We start from the raw sequence: 10871 nt of genomic DNA on the forward strand, positions 1-10871 counted from the left end.
CTTTACTAGTATTTTGTTTTCACGAATGTGGCAGCGTATCAGTGCCCTCTAATTCACACATCTTTTTCTTCATAGACTGATAATTAGATATTGACATGACAATCTTTGTACCAGTTTTGTCTCACCAATACAATGTAAAATTGTAGAGGAAATGGTGCCTTAGATCACAAATACACATAGAAATAATAGAACTAGAAAAGAGTCTAAAATGTTTTGGTTTATTTGTATCTCTCCAGATAAGCTTAGAAAATGTTAATACAAACTTTCATGTCTTCAGGACAGCAATAACATCCATTCTGGAGGACCTTTCTTTGTATTTTCAGATTCAATTAGCTGGTTCACTGACTTGTGAAGTACGCATGTCTAAATGTTGCATTTTGATTTTGACTTATCTTCATTTGTACTAAAAGATAAATATAAACCAATCAGAATGTAATAAAAAGTTTCAAAATAAAAAAAAATACAAATCATTTAGATAATGATGGAACTCTATAAAGAAATGAAACACGGAACTAATGAAGTTTTTTCCTATTTTCTTTAGTCAACAAATATTTTATTTGCCTGAATTGCTATAAGTGTTCTTAACGATAGAATTATCCACTCTTTAAGAAAAAGATAATCTGACAACATATTTCTGTTGTATTTTGGTACTTCTCTCGATTTTTCCTACAGTATATTAGTACTATTAAGTTATTCACTGAATGATCTAATTAAGATTTGTCATAAGAGATTTTCATTCTATGTGTTTCTTTGCTAAAGATTTTTTTTTTTCATAAACAGATGCTTACAGGTTTAACCTCCAAAACACAAAGAAATAGATGCTAAAGGTTTAGAGAAAAATAAACAATGTGCTTTGTATAACACCTCAAAATTTTTTATGGTTGTCTGTTCTTGTATTTGCTCAGGCCACCATCATTCAAAGTAGCCCCTAAAGGACTTACCTCTTTGAAGAAGTGCCTTTTGATGCTCATGAACTGTATCCTTCTTCGACTCATTATTGACCTAATATTCAACTTGATGCTCTTCATCTAGGAACTAATCTTGCCTGATCAATCAATCTTTTTGTCAGTAATACACAGGAGAGGTCATCCCTACACTGTTCACACCAGAATCTATGCAATATCACCAGTTTCTTCAATCAACAAAACAAAGATGTTGACAGGGCTAGTGTGACAACAAATGCTTTTGAGAGTTCTTAAGCAAAGGTCCTAGTGACAGAGATAAAACTTCCCATCATTACTTGTGAATGTATTTCTGTGTGGATAACTTAAACTATCTAGTGTCCATGTCTGGAAATTCAACACCTCTCCCAGATGAGACCACAGTATCACTGAAATAATAATGTTGAACACTTGAAAAAAGATCAGAGTTAAGCAAAAGGAAGCTCAGCCTCCATCCAATGGCAGTAAGTGACCATCCTTCAGCACTTGTAAGCCTGTTATCGCAGTACAGCCTGGCCAACTTGTGACAAGGTTTGGGTACTTGCCTAAATATTCTGTCACCAAATCCCTTTTGTGTTCCAAATAATTTGTAAGTTTTTACTTATTTCTCATTTTACATTGGATTTGCCCCTTTTATGCATGGGATAGGTAAGTCTTTGCTTAAGCATACCTGCACTGCAATGGGAGCATGAGTAAGTGCAGAATGCCACGAGTTGACCATTGGCAGGATAACCTCATTTCTTTTTCTCCTAAGAAATTTTTACATTCACTCTTACTATTTTCCAAAACTATTTCTTGTCTTTAATTGCTAAAACCAGATTTGGCTGTAAAATCAATTTAGCTGAAACTCTGTACTCATATGTCTATAGCATTCTGTTGAGTAATGCAGTAATTGTGGTAGAATTAAAAGAAAATTGGAGATTAATTTCCTGTCATATAGAGCCAGATAATTTTTGTGAAAGTGCTGGTATTGGAAGGAGTCATCATAACTGCCCCCTTTTTCTTATATTTCTCTGTAAAACACACTGAAAGAAAATAAGAGAAAGGAGGAAACAGGAAAGAGGAAAGGTGAAGGAGGGAAAGGGGGAGGGAGAAGGAAAAAAGAAAAAGGAAGAAGGAAAAGGAGTAAAGAGAAGATATTATATGATTCAACTCTAAAAGTTTTAAGGAGATCTTTGGTTGTATTTAGGAAAATCCAAAGATATTACTTCTGGTTTTAAAAGTCTAAAAACTACAGGTTAGGAACTGGAAAGATAGAATGGAAGAAGCTCATATGCAAGATACCAGGTGAACTATTAATATCCCCCAGTATTGTACAGCCATTCTTATATTTAGGCACATATGTGTAAATGGAGATGTTCCCTTTAATATATGTTTATGAAAATTGAATTGATAGATATAATTGCAGTCTCTCTGTTTTCTAACAATGGTACCCTTTGCCTGTTAGATCTCTTTTCCATCAATGAGTAAATGTGTTAGAACTTGCAAAGTAATAAAGCATCAAGAAAAATTTCAGAATTTGGCTTTAAAGAGTCTCTAGATCCTAAAGTCTGATTCCAAGATGTCTAAAACTACATAAACTTAATTCAGAGAGTAATAAGTGATGCACAATTTTAAGTGTAGGCTTAAGTCTCTCTCTAAGTGCACAGGAATAAGATTCCTTGCTGTAAAATATTTTACTGGAATTTCTGGATAATAGCATCATTAGTGGAAAAGACATGGAAACAATAGGTAGCCACTTGATGCAAGAAGGATATAAAAATCTGCCCTATTCAATTTCGCATCAATTCAACTCCCAGAAAACATTGTTCTTTTGTTCCTTAAACTCTAAAGAAGGCAACTTTCCTGACTGTGATGGTCCTGCTTACAATCACGTTCTGTTTATATAAATTAACTTCACACTTAAAACTATACTGAAAACTTCTTGCCATTTTTGATATTCACTATTTTATTCTGACTTGCAAGATATCTTCTCGGATTGTCCATGCCTTCTGAAGTCTGTTTCAACCTAAAATAGAGAATATTCCCTCATTTATCTGGTCAGTGAAGATCTCTAGCAGATGATGTCTGAGGTTGTCACCTAACTCTAAAACAGTACTTGGACCTTTTTATTTAAACTGAATTATTATTAGCCTCATTCTTCCTTGTTTTTCTGCTGGAGATATAATGTCAAAGTCAAATATAAACCAGAAATACTTCCCTGTGTATGTAGACACATATTGGAAATAAGCTGGGAAACTATAGGAAACAAATGAAAGGGAAATAAATAACAGCAGCTTCTTAACCACCCAGTGTAACATCCTTGTTTGTTGTTACAAGGCAAAGAGTTAACTTAGTTTAATTTATGTAAAGAACAGTCTGCACAAGGAATAGAAGTAGGGTTGGTCTGACAGCAAAAGACACCTTGATTTTATAAAGGAATGCAAACATGATTTGGTGAACTCAACACACTGGCCAGATATAATATATTCTTATTGAAAATGTCTTTCATATTTTTGTACACTGCAACCTTCTTGGACACGAACTTTTGATAGAAATGCAATATACTATGGATTTTGCTTTCTGCTTTATTAATCCCAAATGCCTTTAGTATGTAAAATTATTCTATTTTCAGCTGTTGGACAAAAATATATCACATTCAGTAAAAGAAATTTGAAGCTCATTAGATTTTATTTGCAGCCACTATATTGGCTGATGTCTTCTCCCTCTTTGTTTCTCCAGGGAAACTGTTCTGATTTTTCAGTGCTCAGATTACAGGCTAGTCCATTCCCAACAGAGCTTTTTATTTTCAAATGGAACATAATGTGGAAATCCACAAGCTAGCTCCTAAGGTCCCAGAACTGTGCTATGATGAGACTGCACCTCAGCAAATGAAAGAGACCTTGTTAGACGAACGGTATACAGACTTGTTTCTAGTGTACTGCTTCTGATTTTGGAGTCTGGAAGTTAGGCATTGCTGTGACAAGTGCAGGTAAGAGAGTGCCCTTCTTTGGATCAAGTTTGTATCAAGCTGAGATGTTTGATACCACATCATATCATGCTTTATATGGAAAGTCTGGAAACTAAAAGCAGAAGATCTCAAGGGAGCTTTACAAAGTAGGATGGCCAATTAAACGAGCTATGATTTTCAGTGGAGTCTGAGCTTATTGGAATAAGATGTGGGTCACAAAGATTTTGCAAAGTATGTTTAATTCTTACTGGAGGCATTGCTACACTTACCAATAAATAAGGGATATATCAACTTTACTACCTGGGTGTCCTTAGGAAGTCTCATGGAGAAATTAACTTTACTCCCTTGCAAGTAATTTGACACAGTTCTAGTTTGCACACATCATAAAGAAAAAGCAAAGATACTTACTAGCTATGACATCTGAAATGCTATATCATATAAGACTTGCCTTAGCAAATTATTCAAGGGTTATTAACTTTAAACACCTTTTCTACTGAGTGTCCAAATAAATTTAATGTTATCAAGGTGATTAATTCACTCCCAACAACAGCCATAAATGAATTGAAAGGCACTTCTATCAATTCAGATAAAAAGAGTAGGCAGCCAGAAGAAATCTTAGTAATACTGAATTACTGTCTTGGAATCAGCAACAAAATGTAGGATAGAATGTGCATGTACTGTTTTTCACATTGTCATTACATAGCTTATGAGTGACTTGAATTTAGAAAACTTTTCAAGTCAATAATACTGGAATCCATCTTTTAAAAATAAACATTATCAGCTGCTACCTGTTCAGTTTCTAAACATTTTCAATGGGATTTTTAATAGGATTCATGGCTGTATTACAGTACAGAACACTGGAAAAGATGATTAATTACAAAGTGTTCTGATTTCCTATTGACTACAGTTTTCACTTTGTTTGATACTTTAGATTTTTAAAAGGTCGTGTTTGTTCATAATGTATGACACAATTTTTAGTTATTGTGTTAAAACTATTTGAAGTTGGTTTCAGGATTTTCTGATCCTCTGTTTTTCTCTCAGTGTCTCAGATCTGTCATTGAAGTCACTGAGCACTGTTCTATCCCTAGGATAAAAGATAATTCTAGGGGCTAGACCTATTAAGAAGCTCTACAAGCAATCTTTACTCACAAACTGTCAGAGATAGATTCAAACAACAAAACACCCAACAGATGTACGGCACAAGGCCAAGAACATTGAGTAAAGGCTTCTGAATGAAAAGCCATAGCAGTGACAGTCCACACTCCTTACCCAGCACGTGAGTCTGGAGCATGTGCCACTGTTGTCACTCATACTGAAAAGCTAAAGTTTTGTCAGCAAAGCTCCTCTGCTTCATTCACACAAGCATAGGATGCTTTTCATCAGAAATACTACACTTTGCACCCAGCTTCCTCATAGTAGAGCCTGGACATTTATGTGTTCTGGTTGTGATTCCTGAGACACTTTTGAAGGGAAAACAAACTGCATCTTTAAGATTTAGAATATTTGGTTATTACAAGAGACAAATAGATCAATGAAAACAAAAGTTCAAAAACAATGATTTTTTTTGACATGTTGCAAAATTTGAAACAAGTGGTAATATTTAAACATGCACTGACAATCAATCAGCAACAGCTGCAGGGGGGAGTGGGCTGCATTAGAAACAGTGGTTTTGTTTCTATTTACATTCAAGTTCTGTAGAGAGATCTTATAACAACAGGTCTGTAGTCCATAACTGTGGACAATAAAAGGATTCCTTCTAACTAACCTTACTTATTTTAATGTCAGACATCCAGGCTGAGAAAATTATATAGGTTCCAAGACAGAGCATGAGCTGTTTGCTCCATCATAAAATGAGTTTTCTCTGACTGCCATAACTATCAGAGTAATGTGATAATAAGGTAATTAGTATTGCAATAATTGTTGCTATTGCTATTAATAGCAATACAAACACAGTATCGAGGATCAAGCTATCTACTAATTTAGTGGAATATGTGCAACACTTTTACATTGTTAAGAAACAAAAGAGAGAGAAAGAATCTAAACATCTTTTTAAGTCAGGCATTGGTCCTTCACAATTGTAGTCTGGATTTAACTTTATTCATTCACTCTGCTTTTCTAGATACCTTCATATGTAGAGCTACTGCAACTTCGCAACACCTCTGGCAGGAGGAGAATATGGGGTTCCAATCTCCAACGTGTTTCCTATCTTCTACCAGCTATCATTCAAGAACGTAAGTATCATTCAAGAATTCTGTTATTATTGGGAAAGTAGAACCTTTCTGACAAGCTGCTCCCCGTAATAAGTGCTTTATTCCCTTTAGTAAGTGCAGTGAGCTTTTAAAGCTACTTTAAGTCCTGTTCAAGGTCATATTACCAATCTTTCACACAAGGGGATAAGCTAGTCAGCTCTTTTTGCCTATAACAGCAGTTGTTTATCTAATTCTTGATATGTGGTGTAGATTACTCTCCAGAATCTACTTTTAACATAGAACAAAAGCAAAATAAAAGTCAAGACAAAAAAAAAAAAAAAACATTTTCTTGGCTTGCCAACAAGTGTTATTTGCTGTTCTGAAAAATGCACATATGGCAGAATGAGTTATAAACAGCCTTACTTCAAGGTTTATACACTCCTGTCCAACCAAGCCAGATAACTACAGCTCAATTTTTTTTTCTGTGTAGATAAGCTGTTGACACAAAAATATACTTTGCATAAAGACAGGGAAACAAACATGAACATATACTCTTCCATCATTTAAACTTCAATTATTTGGTTTGGTTGTCATTGTTTTACATAGACTGTTCAAAGAGGTTTTAGAAAAGGGTTTGTTTACCCCAGGCATTTAAAGGTAAATGAAGAAATACAACAGGAAGAACACTTTTTGGCAGGCAAGATTTAGTTCGGCATAGTGTGGATCTTTTTCAAATATATTGAATATGTTAGTTACATGCTTGTCATTTTCCCTGCAAATATTATTGCTATACCTTATGTCACCTACCATTTTCAGCATGTTCAACATTCCTTTATTGCACCCCCAGAGTGCTCCCTAGCCAGTTCAAAGTGCTGATGAGTATATTCACCAAACCTCCACTCACGCTCCACAAAGAGGGAATTAAGTTTCTTGCTTTAAGAAGCCTGAAAATGAAGTTCTTTCTATCACTGTTTGACCATGGAGCATGAAGGCCAGGCAAGATGTTATTTAACCTTTCCCTTAAAGTAGCCTTAATAGTTTGCTTGTGGCTTGCACAGAGAAGCTGTTCTGTTGTCATACTAGATTAGACTGAGATTAATTTTCTGAGAATTAAAAAGCGTATTAGTCATTAAATAAAAAGGAAAAGGGAACCGAGAGCTACAACCTGCCTGCTCTATGATAAGCATGGGAATTGGCAATTCAGCAGAAGAATCTAGTTTTCTTTAAGGCTATTGAAAAAAAAGGCACTGACTTCATTGATAGCAGGTTCAAGACATGTCTCAGGTAGGGCTCCAAGATAAAATGTGATGCTAAAGGATGCTGGTCATCTGTCATGGGAAGCTGAGCTCTTTCCACTTCTGCAGGAGGTGAGAGAGTTTTGTTTCTCACAAGAGATACTTTGCACTCCCTTGAGATGGGGGAAATAATTTAGAATTACTAGAAACCAGAAACGCCATGTCTTTACACACTTGGTGTTATGTCACTAGTTTATACCTTTTGATCAACACACAAAATGATAACTCTTTGGTTTTTAAATAGGTACTTTCTCGAACGCATGTTTTTATAGTGGAAAGCACACTGCTCACTGACACAGTAATTCTGACAGCTGGGCAATTAGGTTGTGAATTTTGCTTTTATACTTGTTACCCAAGTATAAGTAGGAAGAATTCCATTTAATGTTTTGAGTCTTTGCAGTAGGTCATCTACTTAATAAGTTGCTATAATAGAAAGAAGTTTCTTAATTTAACTTTGAAGTGCTAGAAGCCACTAATAGAGTCTTTACCTTTCTGTTGTATTAGAACTCATGTGTATGCAGAAGGACTTATCTGTAACTGTTTCATAAATCTTATAGCAAAGTAATCTTACATAAAGGAGAGAATGAAATCACTTATAGACAACAAAACAGAGGTCTCTTCTTTGTTTTGATTTACTTTCTTCCTGTAAATCCTATACCTGTCAATTTGAATAACTAAGTTCTGTGGGATGGGTAGCTTTCCCCTCACCACCCCTGAGGTTGTTCTGAGCCTGCTCTAGAAGTGTAGCACCTTCTTTTCTAGTACAGGAATCACAGTTTAGAGTATGTTTCCTGTAAGTGTCCTATGTTTGACTCGACATTTCTATGTCATGTTAAATCAAACTACTTAACATGGAACTGAGGCAACGAACTGTTTTCATTTCCTAAAAACAGTTAATGGTCAAGTGTCCTCTTCATTTTCTAGGACTGGTTGAAAATTTTCACGAACCTTCTCTGGTTTTCTTGGGTTTGGCTTGATGTTTTGTTCCTCTACACAAAAACAGGCTTTCTAACAATTGCTTTTGGTAGTGTGCATCACTGTCGTCTTTCCATGGAAAATGCTGACATTATCCTGAAATTTTAAACCTGCAGATATTCTCTAGTGCTCATTTACTTACTTTATGGGAACCACGCAGACCATATTACCATCTTTTCTCTGCACCGAATCATTATTTTTCATGACACACTGTGGCTTTTGAAATTATTGCCTTGTTTCATGGAGAGAAGTGCTGTGCTATAGCACAGAAGTACTCTCATGGAAAACTGGGCCTATAGGAGACAATGGAGCAAGAAGAACAAACTATAGCTCCCAGTGGAATACTATAATGATACATAAAAATCCAAGTACTTGTGGAGCTGTTTGAAATCTTTGCACCAGAAAAACTATCCCTTCTTGTTTGATTCTACGATGCAAGAAAAATATTTTCAAACCTACTCTGTTATTTATGTGATTTAATGAGCATCTGAACTCCTTGACATAATGTTGGCAAGAAACTACATTCTGACTGGTGTTAATTACCAAAGGATATGCAAACATCCTCTGTATTTTTTGCATGTTGCTTATGTTATTAACACTTCCACACTATGTGGTGAGGCAATCTATCCTTCAGTAAAGGGTTATTGGGAAAAAAAATAGAGTGTTACTTAATTTTTTATACTTATCTATGCTTTTGTATATACCCTAGACTCAAAGTGCTTGGGCAGTTCTTTAAATCCATACTAAAAAAAAAAAAAATCTCAAAGAGAATACAGATATATTCAGCCTTGTAAATTTCTTTCTTACACAGTGATATTAAAAGGCTAAGAAAATGCAACTTTCTGTCTCCAAAGCCAAAAATCCTTTGTTAAAACCACATTAATCCAAATCCTTAATTTCTGTACCATTTTTCAGATTAGTTAAATTTGTATTATTCCAATAAGATGGTTACTAGTGGTTTGGAGTTTTTTCTTGGTATAGTACTGAAGGCTTTTTTTTACTGAAAAATAACTGTTTTAGAATAAGACAAAATAAAAAGTTAAGTATAACTTAAAATACATTTTCAAGTTTACCCATTAAATAGTCTTGCAATAGCAATGGAGCCAACATCAATTTAATGTTCAGCTGAATCACTTGAATTAAAGAATACTGAAATAGTGGAGTTCTATCATACACTTCTTATTGCTGTTCACCATTTTATTGAACATCCGTTGGAAATATTGAGACTCTGCAGAGACAGAAAGTTTTTTAAAGGATACATGAGCCAGCAGTGTGCCCAGGTCACCAAGAAGACCAACAGCATCCTGGCCTGTATCAGGAGTAGTGTGGCCAGCAGGACTAGGGAAGTGATCATCCCTTTGTACTCTGTGCTGGTGAGGCCGCACCTTGAGTACTGTGTTCAGTTTTGGGCCCCTCACTACAAGAAGGACATTGAGGTGCTGGAGCGTGTTCAGAGAAGGACAACAAAGCTGGTGAAGGGCCTGGACAACAAGTCTTACGAGGAACAGCTGAGGGAGCTGGGGTTGTTTAGTCTGGAGAAGAGGAGGCTGTGGGGAGACCTTATCGCTCTCTACAACTACCTGAAAGGAGGTTGTAGCCAGGTGGGGGTTGGTCTCTTCTCCCTGGTAACTAACCATAAGACAAGAGGGAACGGCCTCAAGTTATGCCACGGGAGCCTTAGATTGGATATTAAGAATAATTTCTTCACTGTTTGAGTCATTAAGCATTGGAAGAGACTCCCCAGAGAGGTGGTGGACTCACCATTCCTGCAGGCGTTCAAAAAATGTTTAGACATGGCGCTTTGAGACATAGTTTAGTGAGTTTCGTGGGCCTGGTGGCATTGAGTAGAAGGTTGGACTTGATGATCTTTGAGGTCTCTTCCAACCATAACAATTCTATGGTTCTATGATTCTATGAAATACATAATGGGAACCATAAAGTGACAGTTCTCTGGGACAGTGCCATTTGTGGCTAGATATTTTGTGCAACATTTAGTTTAGTGATATCCTAGTTTAAATTAGGGTCTTGAGGATTACCTCCCCTTCTAACAGGAATTTGAAGGGATTGCTTTCCAGCATAAGTACTTCCCTATTGACATGTTAGAAGAGAAATGCTACTTCAAAACCATGAATATTCCTCTATCAAAGTAGATTAAGGACTTAAAAATGTTTTCATCTGAAGTCCATATTTGAAAGCAGATTGAGATGGTTAGGTTGAGCTATCCTACTCCACAGACAATAAGCAAATCAAATTCTGTGTCAGAACACAGGTGTTGTCTTACTTCTAGCGAGTATTACATATTTCTCATCTAGTGCACATCTTTAAAAAGAGAGTCAGTAACAGATAATACATTTGCAAAACTTAAAATAAAAATGCTTTCAAATATTAGGATAAGAGTAATTTTGAGGGTACTGTTGTATTGCCTCCGTCTTTTCTCAGACAGTTGAAATTAATCTTATTATTGTGGTGATTTCACAGCCAATCTAGATTAATGTTTGCAATTTTAGACACTAGCATCTGG

The 10871-nt window shown here is 35.6% G+C and overlaps 1 pseudogene; it reads left to right on the forward strand.

The window, feature by feature from the left end:
- The window catches only part of LOC104158071, a 27694-nt pseudogene extending 17527 nt beyond the window's left edge, over positions 1–10167 (forward strand).
- Positions 10168–10871: the final 704 nt, after the last annotated feature.

Source organism: Cariama cristata, unplaced genomic scaffold (assembly GCF_000690535.1).
Source record: "Cariama cristata isolate BGI_N322 unplaced genomic scaffold, ASM69053v1 scaffold10102, whole genome shotgun sequence".
Taxonomy (NCBI): domain Eukaryota; kingdom Metazoa; phylum Chordata; class Aves; order Cariamiformes; family Cariamidae; genus Cariama; species Cariama cristata.